At 47.7% G+C, this 21,623-nt stretch overlaps 1 long non-coding RNA gene across 1 annotated transcript; it reads right to left on the bottom strand.

Annotated features, from left to right (window-relative positions):
• Positions 1-14,112: 14,112 nt before the first annotated feature.
• Positions 14,113-21,611, bottom strand: LOC105072526 (uncharacterized). Its single transcript, XR_835628.3, has 3 exons — positions 21,131-21,611; positions 20,647-20,755; positions 14,113-14,618 (listed from the first exon to the last, which is right to left on the bottom strand). It is a non-coding gene; the product is annotated as an uncharacterized LOC105072526 (long non-coding RNA).
• Between the last annotated feature and the right edge of the window lie 12 nt (positions 21,612-21,623).

Below are 21,623 nucleotides of genomic sequence, written 5' to 3'. Positions count from 1 at the left end.
GAGTCAGTGTCACCCCCTTCCTCTCATCTGGGTCCCGGATCTCAGTGCCCGGAACCCCAGGGTAGAGCTGGAGTGTCTCGAGGCTCAGCACGGGGGACAGCCAGCTCAGCTTCAATGGCCAGGCCCGGTTAATCGTGCCTCCTTGCTTTTCCCTGGCTGCCTGGTCCAGGGCCGGGCTTCTCCAGACCCCACCTCAGTGAAGAAGCTCCAGTTTACAGACACCACCCACCTCCACCCCTACCCTGCACCCTGTCAGCTGGAAAGCCTGGCTTGGTCACACTCCCCTTTCCTCCCCCACTCCCCAGGCCTTTCCAGAGCAGGTGCTCAGTGCCTACTTCCCTCATGCCCATTTGCTTTCCAAGCCCTTCTCAGTCACCTGGGCCAGGGGAGACAGGCCCAGAGAGGCAGATAGTTCACAGGACTGATTGTAAAATCTTCCACCTCTCCCAGGTGGAAACTCCTGTGTCCAGTGGACAGTCTCTGTCTGCAGTGGGGTCAGGGACTGAGAGGTGGTGGAGTGGATAGAGCAGCTGAGGGGCCTGAGGGGCTGGAGGAGCCTGCCAGGAAGTGGGGAAGGGGGTCTGAGGTGAAAGTGATTTAGTATGAGTGATGAGGGGGCCAGGTCCCATCGCCCCCGTTGGGCACAGGCAAAGATGGCACTGGCCCTTTAAGTGGGGGTGCCAGTCAATGCCCTCCCCCAGCCAACCCAATTCGTGGGCACACTGAGCATGTGCAGAAGCTGTGCAAGGGGAGGGGAGGGAAGTGGGGGGATAGATTCCGGAGGGAGCTCCTCACCCCCCTACTTCCTGTAGCTGCCCCCACTCTCCTTCCTGGGTCTGACAAAGGAGCCTGTGGTGCTCAGCCAATCCCTTCCCCCATCCCAGACCCCCAGTGGGTGCTGCTCTCTGGGGGCACTGGAGCCTGCAAGGGGTGATGGGCAGCCTCTCTTGGCTCTGGGAAGTCTCAGGGAGCCCCCCCTCTGCTGCCCAGAGGTGACTCCCACATTCAGCCCAGTGCCATCCTCACTTCTCCGGTGTGGGTGGTGGGTAATCTTCCTGCTGCTTAACATGTTCGATTTCATTCCATTGGTGCCAAGGTTTTTAAAGGAATTATCTACCTTGATGACGCTCTGCTCTGAAAATTAAAAACAGCTAAGAAGATGAGGTTCTGCCCCCACCCCCAGGAGCTTCCAGTCTAAAGTCTGAGGGGAAGCAAACAGCTTAGAAGCTGAAAGCTCCTGTCCCACTCCCTCTCCTCGTTCTCCCTCCTTCCTCTAAAGTGCAGTGGCTCCCAAGTTCACAGGAACAAACTCTGCTTCCTCAACCAGCTGCATCCTCCAGGCCACCCTCCCCTGCAGCCTTGGAAACCCCCCTCCCTCAAACCTTTCCCCCACCCCAAACTTACCAGTTTCTACAAGTCCTACTCCCTCCCTCACACCTGGGGGAGGGGTCCTCCTTCACCTTTCCTTCCTCAACACTTGCTCCCTCTTCTCCTTCCTTTAATCTCTTATCTATTATAGGTATCCTTGTTTTTAATTGAGGTGAAAGTCACATAACATAAAGTTGACCATTTTACAGTGAACAGTTCAGTGGCATTTAGTACCTTCATAACGTGTGCAACTGCCATCTCCACCTACTTCCAAACTTTATAAACCCAAAAGGAAACCCCATACCCATTATGTGGCTACTCCCCAGTCCCGCCTTTCTCCAACCCAGGCAACTACTAACCTGCCTAATGCCTCTATGGATTTATTTATTCTGGATATTCTGGTGGTAGAGCCAAGAGGGAAAAGGGAAAACTGGTCTCCTGGGCCTGCATGTGAAAAGCAGACTGAAGACCTATTGTGGAGGGAGCACTGGACCAGGAGTCCTAAGACCTGTGATCCATCCCAGTTCTGCTTCTAACTCAGGGGCCTCCTCTCCTCTGTTGCCCAAGGGGGTGGGGGGCTTCAGGCCAGTCTAGAATGCTGGGCCCTCTGGGGCTTGCCCCTGGCTGGGGGCTTCTGCCTGGGATTGTGCCTGGCGGGAAAAATATACCTCTTTGATTCTCTTGGCTTCTCCCTGCCAGGTCCAGTGGAGGTGGCCCCAGGGTCAGAGTGATTAATACTGTGGGGTTTGGGGTCAGAAGCATGAGATGAGGAAACTTTGGCTCAGACAGGTTGAGAAATTTGCCCAAGGCCACACAACTCCTGCTGCACTAAATCTGCAGCCAGTTCTGTCTGATTGTATTTGAGCTCTTGACCGCTGTGTTCTCCTCTCTTCAAAGAGACAAAGTAAGTGAAGGGCTTAGCCAAGTGCCAGCTGTGTGGGAGGTGCTCTCAAATGGAAGCAGCCATAAATTTTACTCCTTGCGGGAGATTGCATAATCGTGATTAGCTCCATTCCAAGATGGTTACGTTGTCTTTTGGAGAGGGTTTCATCTTTGCCTTCCACTGGCCTCCCCACAATGACATAATGACAGCTTCTGTGGGGGCTGTGGGGCTGCCTGGACCCTGAGACTTTAGGGCAGGTGGGAGTGACAAGCATGGCTCCCTCTCCCCAAAGAAGGAGATGTCACTGTTTCCTTCAACAGGGCTCAGTTCATCCATTTCTCCATGGCTGACATCCACCCCTGCCCCTCTAACAGAAGGGACTTTGTGGACCCAGGGGAGGGAGGGGACCGCACAGGCCTGGCCTGGCAGGAGACAGGCGGAGCAGCTGGCTCCCCAGTTGGCCACTGTGTCCCAGCTGCCTGTGGGCATGGGCATTCCAGAGACCAACTGCCCCAGAGATCCTCCCTGGACCCCATCCAAGATGAAAGGCCCAGATCAGCCCTCAAGGAACCTGCTTGCTCTCTTCTGCCTCAGGACAACCAGGATGGGGCGCCTGCCCTGCTCCCTCCTACCTGTGTCCAGTGGCTTTGAGAGGAAATTCTCAAGGAGACCAAGTCGTAAGGAGGACATTATGAGCCATGAATGTGTCCAGAGTCTACCTCGGCCACAGCCCAACAGTCTACGGAGAAGGAAGGGAAAGGGGTCTTCTTGGACTCATAATCTCTCCTGGTTCTTAATCCTTCCAGCTCCCTCCTTGGGGTTCTCCATAGGCCCACACCTGCCCAATCAGTCATTCAGACTCCTATACCACAGTGTGAGGACCAGAAACTGAAAAGCTGCAGGCTCCCCAGCAGTTGTGCCTGGAGCCAAGCCCATGGCTGCCCGGCTGGCCTGCTCTCTCTCTTACCGTTGGGTCCTCAGGCCCCACTGGCCTTTCTGGCGAGATCTCCCTTCCTTGGCTTCTCAGTCCCAGCCTCAGCTATTTCCCTCTTGGGACTTTGATGATAAGCAAGATCTTTTTTTTTTCTGGGCCCCTGGTCCAGCTGTCCTCACTTGTAATCCACATCAGCTGTGTTGGTAGCCACAGGCATCACCCCTCCCTGGACTCACCCCACCCCAGGATCCCCTTTGAATAACCAGGACTTCCCTGGCCTCCCTGGGTAGTGCGCCTTAGCTGCCTCTCCCCGACTCCTCCCCTGGCTCCAGGTAGGCTGGAGGCCTACCTTGCCAACCCAAATGGATTCCCCCAAATCCTAACACTATTAATCAATTCTTTTCACCATGATTTGAAATTCCATGTTTATCATAAATCACCTTCATATACACATTTGTGAGTTTTCTATTCCACTAGTTCTCTATCTCATTTATTGATAAACCAATCACATTAAAAAATTATTATAGTTGCATAATATGCTTTAATATCTGATAGCTCTATTCTCTCTCCCTATCCTTCTTTTACGAAAGATTCCTGGATATTCTTAGATTTTTTCACTTTTCTAGAGTACATTTAGAAGCAGCTTGTCTGGAAAAAAAAAATTCAGTAAGGCAAGAAAATAAAAGACATAAAAATCTTAAAAAAAAAATCACCTTCTTCAGATCCCCTCCCCAACTCCCCAAATCTCATCTTATACATAAAGATATAGTTAGGTAAATAGATTTGCAGATATAGACACAGATATAGGTATCTTGGAGGGAAGCATGTGAGACAGTTCTGGATGTTACCTAATTCAATTTCCTATCTTTAGGCTACATTACGTATCTTTCTAAATCTGTCTCTCTTTCATGTTCTTTAACCATTTTTAAGTGTACAGTTCAGTGGCATTAGGTACATTCACTTTGTTGTTTACCATCACCACCATTCATCTCCAGGACTTTTTTCTTTTCATCTTCCCAAACTGAGACTCTGTAACCATTCAACAATAATTTCCCATTCCCAGCTTCCCCCAGCCCCGAGCAACTACCATACTTTTTCCCTAGAAGCCTTTTAATATGATTGCTTCCCTGCTGCTTTCCAGCCAGCTGGAGCCCAGGTTCCCTCTCCTTATTGGACTCCTTTGTCCAATAAATGATTGCTTCTCAACTTGACTGCCTATTGGAATCACCTGGGAAAAAATTTTTAAAGTTCCCCAGTCTGTAGGTGCCACCCCTAGAAATTCTGATTTAATTCTTCTGGGGTGCAACCTGAACATTGGATTTTTTAAGGCGTTCTGGGGGATGCTCAGGTTCAGCCAGAGCTGAGAACCAGAGTTCTAAGCACCCCAGATGTTCTCTCTGCCCAGCTCGCCATGGCCAGGAGTGTAGGTGCCTACATCCCTAAAAGGACTCCAAGATGGCATGACCTCCAGTATGCAGACGCCAGACAGGGAGATAGGGTGTTTGGGGGTCCTTGGAGGGCAGACTAGGAGATGGGCAGAGCTCAGGTTAAAGAGCAAGGAGGAATTTCCACCAATCAACTGGGGGTCAAACTGTCCCTGAGACACCCAGCTGCAATCATTGGATGCGTCAGGGCTCATGAGGAAAGGCAGGAGGTGAGACCAGAAAACATGCCAAGGCCCCCTTCAGCAATTGGGTTCTGAAATTCTGCCTGGCAGAGAACAGTAGCCTCACTTCTACAGCAGCACAGCCACCGGTGGTTCTTGTGGGATGATGACTTCTGCCCCATCCGGGCAGGAGAGAGGGGCTCTGGACTGGGGGTTACCCAGGCCTCCTGCTCCTGGCATCCATCTGTGAGCAAGTGTTGTTATGAGTCTGCTGGGAGTTTCAGAATCAAATGCTATCCTTGCTTCCTTTTTTAGTGCCTTCCTGATTATCTTCTGCCCCATTTTTTTCTCACTTACCTAAAGCAGAGGTGGGGAGGGAGGAAGCCACTTGGAGGCTGGGCAGGGAGGGTTCTCTCGAGCCAGCTGGGCTTCTCCAGTGCAGAGGTGAAGAGCACAGATGCTGGCTTTGGACTGCCTGGTTTCATGTCTGCCTTATTCTGTCCACTGCTGCTCCCCACCTACAGCAGAAGAGGAGGGGCACCTTCCCCATCGCCTGCCTGGACACATACCTCCTTCTCTGCTGGTGAAGTTATGCCGTGTCTCACTAGAAGCACTGTCTGTCTGTCTAACAGATATTTGCTGGGTGTATTCATCTTCTAGAGATTCCATAACAAAATACTATGAACTGGGACAACAGAAATGTATCGCCTCACAGTTCTGGAGGCTGGGATTCTGGAATCAAGGTATGGGCAGGCCACACTCCTTCTGAAACCTGTAGGGGAAGAAGCCTTCCTTGCCTCTTCTTGGCTTCTGGTGGTTTGCTGGTAATCTTTGGCATTCCTTGGCTTGTAGATGTATCCACTCCAATGCTGTCTTCCTTCTCTGTGTGTCTGTATCTGTCTCTGTGTCCAAATTTCCCACTTTTATAAGAACACTGGTCTGGTTGGATTAGAGCCCACCCTATTGACCTCATTTTAACTTGCTTACCCTATTTCCAAATAAGGTTCCATTTTTATTTGGTATTGGGGTTAGGACTTAAATCTATCTTTTTTTTCGTGCTGGGGGGACATAGTTCAGTCCATAAGAGTGGGTGTCCATGCTGTAGCAGGCACTGTGCCAGGCACTGGGGAGATTATGGTAAGCTCAATGGACAGAGCCTCTGCCCTCGTAGAGCTTAGCTTCTCTTGTCATCTTTTTTACCTACAGCTTCTTATTTAACAGTAACTCTTGTTTATGAATCCCACTGGAGTGTTCAAAGTGCATTTATTCATATGAGTTTATTTGGGTGATATGATGAGATCCCCATTTCACCGATGGGGAGTTTTGGAGAACTAAAGTAACTTGTTCAGGGTCACGTGATTAAGAAGTAGTGACACAAGTGATGACAATATACAGCACTTACTAGATACCAACCAGTGCAAGCTTCCCACACTACATCACACCTTTGATCCCCACAAGCATTTTCCAAGATGAAAAATGGAAGTAAGTTACCCAATGTCATGGGCTGATAAGAGGTTGCATTGGACTTGAACCCAGAGAGTCCAGTTCCATGTCCATGCTCTTGGCCACCACCATATGGCTCACTACAGTGAGATGCAACCCTGTGCCTTTTTGGCTGCTCTCTGCTCTACTCAATGTGCCCTCCACACCTAGCAGAGCCACCTCTTTGCCCTTTCTTATCAAACTCTCTGAAGTCTCCCTTCCTTCTTCCTTCCTGTCCCTCTCACTCTGGATAGAGTTGCTTTTTTCAGCTGTTTAATGTACTATATCATATTCTAGACATAAAGGAAACATCCATGTACCCACCATCTGGTTAAAGAAATAGCAGTATTACTATTATTGAAGTCCCAGCAGCATATCACTCCCCCATTGCATTCCACACCCTCGAGAGATCCAGGATCCTAGATTGGTGACAGTCATTTCCATACATCTTTAGAAACATGACGTTGCTTTCGACTGACAGTAAGGGATTTTTCAGCTTGATTCTTGACAAGGAAACAGAACAGGAGGTGGGGATCAAGGCGGAGGTGTAGCTTGAACTGACTCTTGAAAATATATTCTGATGAAATATTTCAGACACAGAAAGGCACATAGGATGGTAGAATGAACCTCCTCCTTAGGAAATAAAACTTTAAAATAATCCCCAGGGTTTTCCTTGCTGATTGCATCCTCCCAGATGAAACACCCACCTGAAATTGGGGCTTATTGTTTTGAGCTGTATCTTGAGATTGGGGGCAAGCAGTGCTTTGTAGGCAGGTGGGAGTGGGGAAGGGCATCACTAGCAGAGAGAAGAGCAGGGCAAAACTCAGAGAAGCAAGTTTGGGAAGCCGTGTTGCTCATGGATGGCAGGCTGGGTGGCTGTGGGGGAGGGGCAATTGGGGGAGGTAGAAAAGCAGCCAGCCCCGCCCTCCTTGGGAATATCCCTCTATCATGGCCCTAATCACATGGACTCATAATTATCTGTTTGCTTGATTCCGAGATCCTAAGGGTAGGGATCCTCTTAGTCACCTTTGTCATCCCAGCATCTAAAACAGTGACTGGTGCAAATGGGGTTTATTAAATGTTAAACTGCTAAATGAGTGGATGAATACCTGTTTAATTGATCACACTCTGCCTCAGTGGGTGATGCCAGTGGCAAGAGCACAGTCTGAATGGAAATTCTGAATGAGAGTGGTTTTGCAGAGAATCGTCATTTTATCCCCGTAAAGCACAGCATGGCGCTACCTCCATCAGTGTTGCCAAGCAGAGACCTTGCTTGGAGGCATATTGGTGATGGTGAGGAATCTGCTGTGCAGATCAGTGTGTGATGATACGACGGATGACCAGACGGGCTTCTCCCAGCTCCAGCCACCACCAGTGTCACTCACAAACCTTCAAAAACGGTTAGCTCTGGAGGTAAGTGAAAAATAGCCTCCCACAGAGGTAGGCAGGACCTATTTCTCTTTCTTAAAGACAATCCCCTCTGCTGTGTTCATTAGGCGGTAACTCTGCTTAGTGCTGCAGAGGCAGCCCCTCATTTGCACGCCTAGAAGCCCCTCTCAGGGCTGGGCATGCTTCGGTGGGTTTTGAGAAGTGCTTTTCTCAAAGGCTGCATTCCACATGGGGCCTAACAAACAGATAAAAATGTGTCTGCAATTAGTGGCATCTCTTCACATGCAAAGAATTAATGTGCTGAGAGCTGTTTGTTGATTCTCTTGCACTAGTCCAATGTGCCCCACAATCCCGTTTTGATCAAACATTGGCTTAGAAAGCCCTCTTTTTCTGTTGCATGGTGAAGACAAATACCCTAATACAAAAAGACACAGGAATTGAGTGATTGTAGAGATAAATCTTAAAAAAGGTTTTGGATAAACAGCAAGTTATTAAAAGATTTTGCCCATATGATTCATAGAAATTTAGGCCACCAGATTTGCAGAGTTCTGATGAATGAAGTCGTTTTGTTCCTTCTCTGTACCCTGCAATTCAGTAATTCTATAATTCAGTTCAGATACAGAGAGTGTTGAGTGAGGCTGGGGCCTCCATTCTTGCTGTTCCTTCCCAGCCTCCCCCAACTTGTAGGGTGGGGAGCAGTGTGTTGGGCATGCACTTGACTTGGGATTTGGTGTAGAAAGACCTGACATTGAACTCTGGCTCTGACACTTTTATTGGCCGAGTGATCTTTCATTCACCAAACATTTGTTGAGTGCCAGGCACCAGGTTGGAGCTGAAAAGACAAAGATAAGGTAGACACAATTTCCCCCCTTTCCCATTTTTGTTTTTGTTTGTTAATGCTCAGGAGTACTTTTAAATATGTCATGCAATCAGAAACTTGTAAAGTATGTAGAATAATAAAATGAACCCCTATGATAAGAATCACCTAGCTTCAGAAACAAAGCTAGAAAAACACTTGAAGTTCCTTGTGCATACCTAAGTCCCCTCTCTCCCACTAAAACGGAACCTCTGTTCTGCATTTGGTGTTTATCATCTCCCTGTATGTCTGTTATTTGTATGACCTTGGTATGTATGCATAAACCAAATGTAATGTTAGGTACTTTTAAAATTTCTATGAATCTTAAAAAAGGGGGGGGGTATAATAGCTCAGTGGTGGAGTGCATGCTTAATGTGCACGAGGTCCAGGGTTCAATCCATAGTAAGTAACTCCATTAAAATTTTAAAAAAAATTTTCTATGAATCACATGACCCAAATCTTTTAATAACTTTGTTTTTGCTTTAAAATGTTTTAAGATTTATTTATATGAATGAATAGCTCAATTCATTTGTCTTTTTTATATGAGTGTAAACTTTTCATTGAAGTACAACATTTATACAAGTGCATAAGTTCTAAGCATAGTGAATTTTCACAAGTCTAACACACTTGTGTAACCACACTCAATAAAAAAAGAGAACCCTACCAGCACCCCAGAACTCCCCAAGCCCCGCTTTTAATCACCAAAGGTACCCTCTAGCCTGACCTCTAACTTTTATTAGTTGGCTGTTTTGGGATCATCTAAGAAAATAAACATGCTCTAATATACCTATTTTGTGCTCAGTTTCTTTCCCAACATTATGTCTGTCAGATTCATCTGTGTTGCTGTGAGGAGCAGTCGTTCATTCTTTTCCATTGCTATGTAGTATTCCATGCATGACTACCCTAAAATGCATTAATTCATTCTTCTGCTGATGGACATTTGGGTTGTTTCTAGTTTTTGGTGATTTTGATTAGTGCTGCCATGAAAAATATTTTACGTGTCTTTTGGTGTACATTAACACACATTCCTCTTGGGTCTATATCTAGGATTAAAATTGCTAGGTCATACTGTATGCATATAATTAGCTTCAACAGGTACTGCTAAATGGTTTTCCACCTCTACCATTTGAGTATGAGAGGTCTTTTGCTCCACATCTTGGCCAACACTTGTCTGCTGTTTTCACTTTAGCCATTAAGGTGGGGACAGGATTCCCTTTTTAAGTTAAATTTACTGTGGTAAGCACTTTATATGCATCTTTTTCTTTTTTGCATCTTCTAATTTTACCATTCCATCAACCTTATGAGGAGGGTACTGCCATTAACCTTGTTTTATAGATGAGAAAACTGAACTTGAAGAAATTAAGGAACTTTCTCAAGGCCACATATCAAGGGCTAGAGCAGGGCCCCCAGGCTTCACTGTCCCCAGTCATGTGGTCTGGAACCTGGTCTGGCAGGGGTGGGTGACCCGTGAAGACAACTGCAGTAACTGAGACATCATGTGGGTGCAGGGGTGGCCCCAAAGCTGAATGAGATCAACCCCACTGGGCAAGTCAGGAGGAGTCACAGAGGAGCACTGGATTGAAGTGGATCCTTGGACAAGCCAATAATAATAGTAACAAGTAATAGGGCCTGTCTTCAATGGTCCTAGGGAGTATTTAAGGCGCTGGCATGAAGTAAGGCTCCTTGTACCTTGCACAGAGCTGGTGCTCAGTGAAGGGCTGTTGAAGGAATTACTGACACATTGGATTGGGAGAACTTAACACAGTTACAGTCCTTTCTGGAGACTGGGGGATGGAGAAAATGACCTCTCTAGGCCCCTTTCACCCTGAATCTGGGAAGGCCAGGTGAGAGCTGGAGTAAATAGCCAGCTCCATCTCCCAAGCAGGGAAGACCCCCACCCTAGCCCACTCTACTGCAGAGGGGCTGTGAGAGCAACTCCTTTCCACACAGGGTTTCAGGGCATCTACCCACCTGCCTCAGCACCCTGTCCCCGCCTCCTCATCTCTATCCTGGATCCCTGGACCCAGGGGAAGGAACTGGGGTCTAGGTGGAACAACTCCTGGAGAAAGGCCCAGGCAAGCTGGGGATGGTTTGAGGAGGTGTGTGTCTGTTTTGAAAGCCTGGGGCTGCTCTAATACGAAAAGGAGGATGGGGGCAGTGAATGAAAGGAAGGGAGAAGTGGAGAAGAGGGAAATGGGGCAGAGAAAAGGACAGGATTAATTTGCTACTCAGACTCTAGGGCTGAGGACTGAAGCCTCTTCCTGCTTATGCCTTCTCTTCCTCCACCAGGCGTCATCCAAGGGAGCTGCTTTGGGACATTCAAGGTGGAGGAGGGGGTGCGGGGAAGCTGAGGGCCTGGGAGTGGGAAGTTAGATCCGAGCAAGGATGAGCGAGGCTGCTTACAGACCCCTGTTGGTTGGGTTCTGGAAGACACCCGAAGGGCTGACCCTCTTCAGGTCCCGCCTGAGCCCTTGCCAGGTTTTGCCAGAGCTGGCTCAACAGCGGCACCTGCTGGCTGGGGCCCTCCCTGCGAGGTGGGGCTCCCCCCTCCGCCCAGGGAGCCCAGCGGGTGAGTCACTCCTGGCTGGATTGGCGACTGCCCCAGCTGTCAGATTAGAAAATGTCGGGGCCGAGGAATGTCCCCAAGCGGTGGGCCTCATCCCTTCGGGTCGCCACCTGCACCTCTAATGCTGCCTCGTACATACAGGACACCCACTGAGGGTCTGCCCTGGTCCAGGCCAGGGCCAGCGTTGGAGGAAAAGAGCAGGATAAAGGACCCTAATTTCAGGACGCTCCTGGTTTGGGTAGAGTTTTGTTGTTGTTGTTTTTAAACTTTGTATTTGGAAAAATTTTAAGCTTACAGAAGAGTTGCAAGAAGATGCAAACATCCATATGCCCCTTACCCAGATTCACCAGTTGTTAAAATTTTGTCTCATTTGTTCCCTCTCTTACTCTCTGTGAAATACAGATTTATATTCAACATTTATTTATTTCCTGAACTGAGAGTAGTAAGTGGCAATCATCATGCCCACTTACCTGTACATACTTCAGTGGGTATTTTCTAAGAACAAGGACATTCTCTTGCATAACCACTCTTTTCAACTTTGGAATAACATTGACACAATACTTTCAACTAATTTACTGTCCATATTCCAATTTTACCAATTGATTCAATAGGGTCTTTTTTTTTTTAATTCCACAATTTCATTTTTTTAAAAAAATTTTGGGTGTGTTTTTTGGGGAGAGGTAATTAGGTTTATCTATTTATTTATTTTTCAGTGGAGGTACTGGGATTGAACCCAGAACCTCGTGCATGCAAAGTACACACTCTACCACTGAGATATACCCTCTTCCCCACAATGGGTCCTTCAGAGTAGTTTTTCCCTCTAGTGTAGAATCCAAACCAGGATCACAAATTACATTTAATTATCATGTTTCTTCATGTCATGTCAGGCGTCTTTCATTTGGAGCAATTTCTTATCTTTTTTCATCTTCCGTGACAATTTTTCAGAGTAGACCCCACTGCCTTTTCTTCTTTTAATTGAGCATTCCTCATTTTGGGTTTGTCTGGTGTTTCCTTATGGATAGATTCAGGCTACACATCCCGGATGGGAATACTACATAAGTGATATTTTATGTTCTTGAGGGGGGCTTTATGTCATTTTATGGAGTTCATGGAACCCCTGAGGCTCTAAGGATTAACCCATGAGTTGCCTGTAAAAACTTGAACCAGATTTTCAACACAGGTTACAAATGGCACCAATAATTATGTGTGTGTGTTTCCTGTCTTTTGATGACTGGCTTAGATTCTGACCCTCTGGTCACCCCCTTCTTTTCTTCCTACCGCCAAACTTGCCCTTGAAATTCAGTGGTTCATGTTGAAAGCATTATTCTTTTCGAAGGCCACTAGGAACACCCTAATTGCCCAACTCAGTCGTCTTCATGGTCCCTCCACTCTAGATCTCCTCCCATGGCTGGACTCCCCTCCTCCCGGAAACCTCCTGGGGCTTGCTTCCCCAGTCTCCACCCATCCTCCCTCTTCAACAAAAGACCAAGTGCTTGCTGTGCCTGCTGGATGCTGTGGGTGTCAGCGCAGCAAGTGTGGTTTATCCGGGGAAATCCACAGGTCCTGGTCTTTGTTGTGGCCTCCCCACAGCCCACTGAAGACATCCTCCCAGTTCTTGTCCTCAGATGGATCTCTGGATTTGTTCATCTCCCTGGGAGAACTCAGCCTTCTAGTGACTTCTACATCCCCTGTCTTCTTCACCAACCTAGGAGGGCAAAACTGGCCCAGTGTCCACCCTCCTGTCTGGACTGGCCCAACGGATGCCCCTCAGATTCTAGGAATTCCAAACGGAACTGTTTACTTCTCTTGCAATCTGTAACTCCTCCTTCGTCCTTGTCCCTGTGTGACCTGCCATCTTTCCGTCTCCTGCCTTCCAAACATGAGCTGTCTCCACCCTTACATCAAAGCCATGTCTTCCCTCTGAAAGGTCTCTCCCTTCCCTCCCCTCTGCTTCTCTCTCTTGGTCTGTTGTTCTGTTTTGTTTTGAAATCCCCAACTGGTCTTCAGTTCTTCCTTCTTTTTCTGATGTGCCCAGCTGACCATCTCTTGCCCCTCCTGCCCCCATCAGCCCCTGGCTCAAGTCTCATATCCTTAGCATGGCCTCCAGGACCTTGAAGACTGGTCTTGTGGATCCTTCCAGACTCTCACCCTCCCCCTTTTAGTCCCACGACCCTCATTCCAGTGGCCACTGGACCTTTGCACATGCACACACTGTTCTCTCTGTTTGAAAGGCCATTCACATTCTTTTTTCCATCTTCTCCCACTAATTTGGTCAAATTCTCAAATGACACCCTCTCTGTGAAGACTTCCTGACATCCTCAGGCAGTTCTGCCTTTATATCTGGGCAAGGGGGACCCAGCTCTGCCTCCTCCAGCTGTATCCCTCCCACAGGGTCAGGAGCCCGCTGGGAGTCCTGCCTCACCTTCTAGACCAGCACTGTCCAGTAGAATTTTCTGCAGTAAGAGAAACATTCTCCATCTATGCTGTCCAGTGTGGTAGCCACCAGCCACATGTGGTTATGGAGCACTTGATATGTGGCTCAGTAGGACTGAGGAACTGAATTTTAAATTTCATTTAATTTTAAATAGTTGAAATTAGCTACATCTGGCTAGTGGCTACCATATTAGATAGCCCAGGACTTGACTATATCTAGGTACCTGGGATCTTGGGGTTCCCTGCCCAGAGGGCCCCAAGCCTGCTTCCAGGGCCTGCACAGGCCACCCCCGAGGTTTATTCTCCTAAGGGCAGAGAGTACAGCCCTCAGTGAACAGCCCTCTGTGTACAGGTGGGTAAGGGTGCTTTGAAGGGTGTGGGTGTGGAAGGGGTTTGGCTGTGCAGCCTGGTGTGTGTGTGTGTGTGTGTGTGTGTGTGTGTGTGTGTGTGAGATTGTGGCTCCTCTCAGAGCAGGACAGATCTGGGGGTGGGAAGGGAAGGCGCCCTGAACAGTCATGTTCCAGTGCAGAGCTGTAGTTGGAGAATTGACTTGAACCTGGCTTGCCAGGTCCTCTTGAAGGTATGTTTACGCGGGTGAGAGGGTAGAATTTATTTATCTGGGTTGGCCTGCTTTATAACTTTTAAACATTTAGATGAACTGTGAGCGGGCTCCTGTTGACTTCTTGTCCCAGACCCCCAAGTGTCAAGGCTGGGACTGGGGTTAGCTTCTTCCTCCATGGCCCCTGTGGCCACAGAACCTCCCCTCACAACCCCCACTGCAGCTGTGAGCTTTTCCAGGGCAGGCCTGGGTCTAGTTCTCTCTTCCCCGGTGCCTGGCAGGCTTTTGGCCCACCAGAGATCCTTATCAAATAATGAGGAAAGTGGTTCAGCTGTTTGCTGAAGGCCTTGCCCTGATCTTGGCTTTCATCACAGTGACCTCCCAGTCAGCTGGCTGAGAGGGAGACTTTCAAAACCGGCTGTCCCTGTTCCGGGGGAAATGGTAGGGAGAGCTGGGCCTCAGGCCTGGGTTCTTTTCTCTGCTCTGCCATTCTCTTGACCTTGAAGAAGTCACAGAATCTCTCTGAGCCCCAGTCCCCTTATCTGTAAAAAAAAAAAAAAAAAAAAAAGGAATGATAATACCAACTTTAGCGTGTTACCATGAGGATCAAACTAAAGTAAATGAGACCCTTTCATAGGCACAGTGCCTGGTATTCAGCACGTCTTCTAAAAATGTCCCTTCTGTCAGCACTCATTAAACACTTACTGTGTGCCAGGGTCAAGGCTCCCCATCATAGGTGACCTCTAGCCTGGAGGGTGGGTCTGGGTGCCCCTGGTGGCTCCCTCAGCCCAGCCTCTCCTCTCAGCTCAACAGCTCTGGACACTTGTGTGCCCAGTCCGTGTGGCCGCTGATTGGATGGGGCCTCATCTGCCCCAGTCTGTGTGGACTTTAGGGCCCTGAAATGAAAGACCGTGTTTTTCAGTTCTGGCTGGGCTAGCAGAGCTGGTTGAGACCCAGCAATGGACAGATGGACAGACCCATGAAGTGACGGCTGTGGTTTGTGGCCTCTCAGCTCAGCCAGACACCCCAGAGCTTGAGAGGCGAGTAGGTGCCTCCTTGGCAGGCTGTTTCAGACACTTGATCTGAGATCAAGATTTATTGTTAACCAAAAAGCTGGTCCTCACCTCCCTCGGCTGTCCCCTCGGGGGCACCAAGGGGGCACCAAGGAGGCAAGAAGGCCAACTTGGGTTTGCATCCTGGCCATGCCATTTTCTGACTGGGTGACCTGGGCTACCCCCCGTGAGCAGCCTCAGTGGCCTCATTAGGAAAAATGGGGCCAGAATAATCTCCAACTCACAGGGCTATTGTTTGTAATTCATCCTTTAGGTCCTCCCTTCCCAGACTCAGTGGTGACCTTCAAACTTGGCCCTTCACGCTTTACCTCCTTTGACCTCAGAACGGACTACCGTTGAGTTTGCCTTATAGACACCCCCCCCCCCCCCGCCCCACAAGGTGTTGCTACATCCTCGTCGTCATCATTCTCACTTCTGTTTTTAGGGCACTATGTGCTCGGGGCTTTACATATATTCTTGATATTCTCTTCTAAATAATTTCTTTTAGGAGTTCTTCATCCCATGAACTATTTAGAAGTACATGCATTCTTATTTTTTATTGAAATATAGTTGGTTTGCAATGTTGTGTTAATTTCTGGTGTAGAGCATAGTGATTCAGTTATATATATATATATATATATATATATATATATATATATATATTCCTTTTCATATTATTTTTCATTGTAGGCTATTGCAAGGTATTGAATATAGCTCCTTGTGCTATACAGTAGGACCTTGTTTATCTATTTTTAGAAGTGCATTTTTACATTTTCAAATGCATGGGGTGTCTTTTCTTTTTGTGTTGTCTTTTGATGATTGATTTCTAATTTAATTATATTGCCATCAGATAATGAGGTCTAAGTGATTTTTTTGAATTGACTGAGACTTGCCTTATGGTCTGATATGTGGTCACTTTTGTAAATGTGTGCCTGCAAGCAAAAGTGTGTTCTCCAATAGTTCACTGGAGTATTCAAAATATTCAATTAGATTAAGCTTGTCAATTGTAGTGTTCAAACCTTCTACATCCTTATAGAATTTTTTTTTGTCTGATTAAACTACCAATTTCAGAGGGAGGTGATTTAAGTCCTTCTTTATATTGATGGACTTGTCTCTTTATCCCTCTATTTCTGCTTTATAATTCGGAAGCTATGTTATCAGGTGCTTACAATTGTTGGATGGTTATATCTTCTTGATAAATTTAGGCAGGCAAGTATCCTACCATCTCTCTCTGCAAGGTGGATTTTTTTTTTTTTTAAATCAAGTTTATCCAAGGATATTACCTTTTGGGCACCTTTCACATTTTGTGAGGGCAGAGTATCTCTGATCCAACCTCCTATGTTATGAAGCCCCAGCTTTTGTCTTGTTCCTTTTTGGGTTTGTGTCTCTTAGGGATTTTTCTCTTCTTGATAGTTCAGCTTTGCATTGAAAATAACACACACACACACGCATGCACGCACACACGCATGCACACACACACACACTTTATCTTTTATCTAGTATTTCTATCACTTGTAGCTGTTTTGTACCGGAAGGGCTTCTCTGGACATATAACCCACGTTACTGTTGGAAACAAAAGTCTGTTAGCCCTTTACTTGAAATTTTATTTAATATTCAAAAATTCTATGAAATCCTATCACCATTTTTTCAAAATGAGAAACCTGAGGCTCAGGGAGTTTATTACTGCGTTTGGATCCTAGCTGTGACATGACCAGCTGTGTGACCTTGAGTAAGTCAGTCACTCAGGAGGACACTGAACTTGGAGAGCACAGCAACTACATCTGCCTTGCAGGGCTGCTCTTCAGTTTTGAATGGCACATAGAAAGAGACTGTCTCTGCACCTGCCATGGTGTTGGTGTTTGGAAGACATCAGTGACCATTTCTTCAGGGAAGGGACATGGGCCTGGTACTAGGGGCTTGTCCTCTCTTCACTGGGAAGTACTGACAAGGATAGTTCAGTGTCTGCCTGAGAGTTAGCTGGTAGACCATAAAAGGCACAGATCCCTGATTCTACCTTCCCCAAGATCCCAGATCCCTGATCCTACTCCCCACAAGATCCTGATTCTGATGCACAGCCATGTTTGGGCACCTTTGCACCAGGGTTGTGGCTCACAAGGCGTTGTATATCTCACTCCCCTGGGTTGTCCTCTGGTGGGAGACTTAGAAAGGTTGGTGTAATGGGGTTACTTCCCTCTTTGGTGTACAGGTTGCCACCAAGAGGGACAGAGCAGCCCTCCTTGGTTAGGCAGCAAGCGACTTGCTTTTATTTTCCCTTAATTTTTTGAATAGGCAATAAAAGCATGTGCTTCAAAAATCAAAATGATATAGAGAGAAATGCACTGAGAAGTCTTGCTCCCACCTCTGCCTGGTCCACCAGGTTTCTCCAGAATCTTACAGGTTACTACTTTTATTACCTTCCTTATGTAAATTCAAGTAAATGCAAACATTTATTCTTATTTCCACCTCCCTTTCTTACACAAAAGTGAACATACTATATATACTGTTCTGCACCATATTTTTGCTTCAAAATATATCCTGAAGATATTTCCATATCAGTACCTGGCATCCTCATTTTTTTTTTATAGTGTCATAGTTTTCCATTGTGGGGATATACCATTATACCATAGTTTATTTAACTCTTCACTGTCCAGTATAGTAGCCACATGTGGCAATTTACATGTAACTTAACTACAAATAAGTAAAACCTGAAATTCATTTCTTCAGTTGCACCTTTCGAGTACTTAGTAGCTACATGTAGCTAGTGGCTACAATATTGGCCAGCAAAGATAGAGAACACTTCCATCATTGTAGAAAGTTCTATTGGATTGCTGGTTTAACCGATCCCCTATAGCTGAACATCTGACTTATTTCCAGTCTTTCGGCAGCTCAGGGATGATGAGGCCCATCCCTGGGATGCATGAGAGCTGAGGGAGAGCTGCCCTGGGGATGCTGGGCCTCCAATCTCAGATCACAAAATCTGGGAGGCTTCTACAAGGGGAGGGCTTTGGATTTGGGGCAGAGGCTTGACTGGGGCCTGCAAACAAGAGTGGCCCTTAAAGCCAGGCTTCATCCTTAACTCTAACCCTTTACTTCTCCCTCGAGGCCTACCAAAATGGAGTCCCTTTTTCTGTCATTCAATATTCAAGTCCTGTGCTGGGGAAACAGGGACAGAAAAGACATCATCTTTGCCTTGAAGAAAAAGGAAGATCATCATCTGCCTTGTGACAAAGACTTTCAAAGAGGCTTCACCAAAACCCAAAAGGCCTGACAATACCCTCTGTTAGGATGGGGGAAACAGGCAATCTCATTCATTGTTGGAAGTTGCAAATTGGTGCAAACTTTTTGGAAGGCAATTCCAAATCTATCCAGATTCCAGTGAAAATCTATACAAAATTTAAAAGCATATAACCTTTGACCCAACAATGTCATATTTATAAGTTTGTCTTACGGATATATACATAAGTGAAAACAAATACATGTACGAAGATATTTCCTGAAGGCACCATTGTTTATAATAACAAAAGGCTGACACAACCTTAATGTCCACTACGAGGGGAATAGTGAAATGAACTGTGGCACAACCAGATGATGGAAGACTATATAGATTTTGAGAGACAAATATAAATGAAAATAGCAAGGTGCCAAACGGTGTGGAGTATGTGCTACCATTTGTGTTAAACACACACGCGCATGCGCGCGCGCACACACACACTGCTTGTATATATCCAAAAATATCTCTGGGAAAGATACATTAAAACTTTTTTGTTTTTAATTGTGCACATGTATTATTACCTTTAAAAAAATTGAGGCAGCAAGTGAGTAATGGTGAGCAGGGAGGAGGAGGGAAGAGATTCCTGGGGAAACCTGCTCAGTTACCTGAGCTCTGAGTGTGTCCAGTGACTACATAATCATTCCATCGGAGGTGACAAAGTGACAACAGTTCAGAAATGTCACCCACGCTGTGACTCCATCTCTATCACTGCTGGAGGCCTTGCCCTGTCTTGGCTGTCATACCTTCTGTGCCCAGCAGGGGGAAGCACAGACCCACCAAGGCATTGGTCCCAAATTTCATCAAGCATCCCTTCTAGAATTTCCTCCTTCGTGGACCACAATTGGAAAGATACTTCCTGCCAAGCCAACCAAATCTATTAGGTAATAATTGATTAATTTTCCTCCTTCCCCTTGTTTTGGGTGTCTTACATGAGAGAGAGATAATGTAGGCTTGCTAAGTTGATCATTTTCCACACAAGAGGTCCTACTTAGAGCAGGCTTATTTTCATCAGGCCTTGGGTGGGTGGTGGGCGGCAATGGCCTGAACACCCCCAAGGGTTGAGGATACAGGCTGGCAACTACTACATTAGAGGCTACTTAACCCACTCGGGTTTTCAGCTGCAGGGCACAACTCCCACCCTTGCCCTACCCACTTAAAGAAGTAGTTCTGGGCAAAAGGAAGCATGAACACCTGGTACCACAGGCTAACTGGTAGCAGCCACCCTCCTAGATGTGTTTAGACTCCATCCCTTTCTAGACTGCGAGCAGCCCAAGGACAGAGACTCTTCTCATCTGTCATAGAATCTCCAGGAGTGAGCACAGTGCTGGGTACACAGCAGGTGCCAAGTAAAGGTTTATTAAATGGAAAGAGACAGCCACTGAGGAGGTCAAGGACTAAATTTTTTTAAAAAAAGGAAGGAAGGAAGGAAGGAAAGAAGGAAGAAAAAGAGAGGACATAGCTAATCTCAAGGGCAAGAACCCAAGGGCAGAAACCCAAGGGCAAGATTTCGATCTGCTCTAGGCTAGAGGTGAGGGCAGTGGGCACGGAATGGACCACCTTCTTCACACACCCAAGGGGAATCCTGCTTTGTCTTACCTTATGGTCCCTGGCTGGGACACGAAATAAGTGACAAAATCTGTCACCTGCCAGAGTTGCTGGTTACCTTGGCAGAGGAAAGGCTTAAATCAGGTCAGCCTGGGGAAAGGGGCTGGCTCATTCTAGGGCCTTTCTTAAGATTAGATTTTTAAAAATTAGATATAAACTTCCCAGCTCCTGCTTAAACTCCTGTCTGTGGTTGTGAGTTTAAAAGGGAGGGCAGAAGGAAGAGGAAGCTATAAGGGGAGGGGACACTTACGGCCCTGGCCTAGCCTAGAGAAAATCTAGGGCTCATTAATGGGCCCTCTCTCCTCAATGCCTTGATAGTGTAAGGAGGGACCAACTGGGGATCCCCACAAATGAAATGGGGAGCGAGAGGAACAACTGAAAGAGAAAAGCCTCAAATTCAGGCTGGAGATTGTGCCCAGACTTGGGGTTCTATTGCCGCTTGCCCCAATACTCTTTCATCCTCTGGTCCTTCCTGATTGAGAGGGTCAGTGAGAGGCCAGGACAGCAGCTCCAGGGCAGTGTAGATTCTGAAGGAGGCCTGTTTTTGCCCTTTATTAGCTGTGTGCCCTTGGGCATGTCACTCAAGTTAGCCACTCTGAGTCTCAGTTTCCCCATCTCTAAAATGAAGATATCAATACCTACCTTCCCTGGTCATTGTCAGGATGAATGAAAGAAGACATCTGGAAGTATTTCTGCAATTCCCAGACATCAGAGATTGTTGTTCTTCAAGGCGAGAGGCCACTCTAGCTCCCTGGAGGTGATAGCATCAAGGAGATTTGTTTCCCCTCTGTGGTGCCTGCTCCTTTCCCTGGCGTGGATGCTGGCTTTAATCCTCCATTCCCCAACCCCTGTGTTCCTCTTTGAGACTGCCTTGGTGGTCCCGGGTTCTCGGAGCCTGCCTTTTCCCATGGGAGACCCCATTCTTAAAGCACTGGAGATTCCGGCTCAGGCACAGAGTTGTTCCAGAGTGGAACAGGTCACGGGGGTCTCCGCTGTCCTGGATCTGCGCCCTCTGCCCTGCTTTGGGATTCTCATTTGCTGATGGTTCCCTCTAGTCCTCAGCTTGGTTCTGGGCTAAACAGAGGAGAGAAACAAGGGGTTGGGGGGCCTGGAAGGGGGTTCCCACCTTCTCTGTCAGGAACCCGAGCCGGGTCGCAGCCCTTGCGCTCCAATTCCGCATAATCATGGGTCTCCAAGCCGCCCTCGCAGGTGCTGGCAGTCCTCGACTCCGAGAAATGTCCCCTCTGTCCCTCGGGCCTTGACCCTCTTCAGCTAGACCCCGCCAGCCCCCCGACTCCGAGCGAGCTGGAGCCTGCGGTTCTAGGACCCGGAGACGCCGCCGAGCGCGCCGCCGCCTCTTCCTCGCCTTGGTCGCTCCCGCTCCGGCAGGTGAACGCGGCGCCTGCCGCCCCCTCTGCGGCAGGTGAAGCGGGTCGGCAGCCCCCTCCCCGCAGCGCCATGGCTGCAGGCGACCCCCGGCCGGCGCCCGGGGCCCGCCCCCTCCCTCCAGCCCGCCCCCCTGGGGCTGGGTGCGTAGCTGCGGCGGCGGCGGCGGCGGCGAAATGCGGTTTGCGCGCACGCGGAGCGACAGCAGAAGTTAGAAGATCGCCGAGGGGGGA

Source organism: Camelus bactrianus, chromosome 16 (genome assembly GCF_048773025.1).
Source record: "Camelus bactrianus isolate YW-2024 breed Bactrian camel chromosome 16, ASM4877302v1, whole genome shotgun sequence".
In the NCBI taxonomy this organism is placed as follows: domain Eukaryota; kingdom Metazoa; phylum Chordata; class Mammalia; order Artiodactyla; family Camelidae; genus Camelus; species Camelus bactrianus.
The sequence above is the reverse complement of the archived record's forward strand: the minus strand, read 5'-3'. Positions and strand labels throughout refer to the sequence as shown.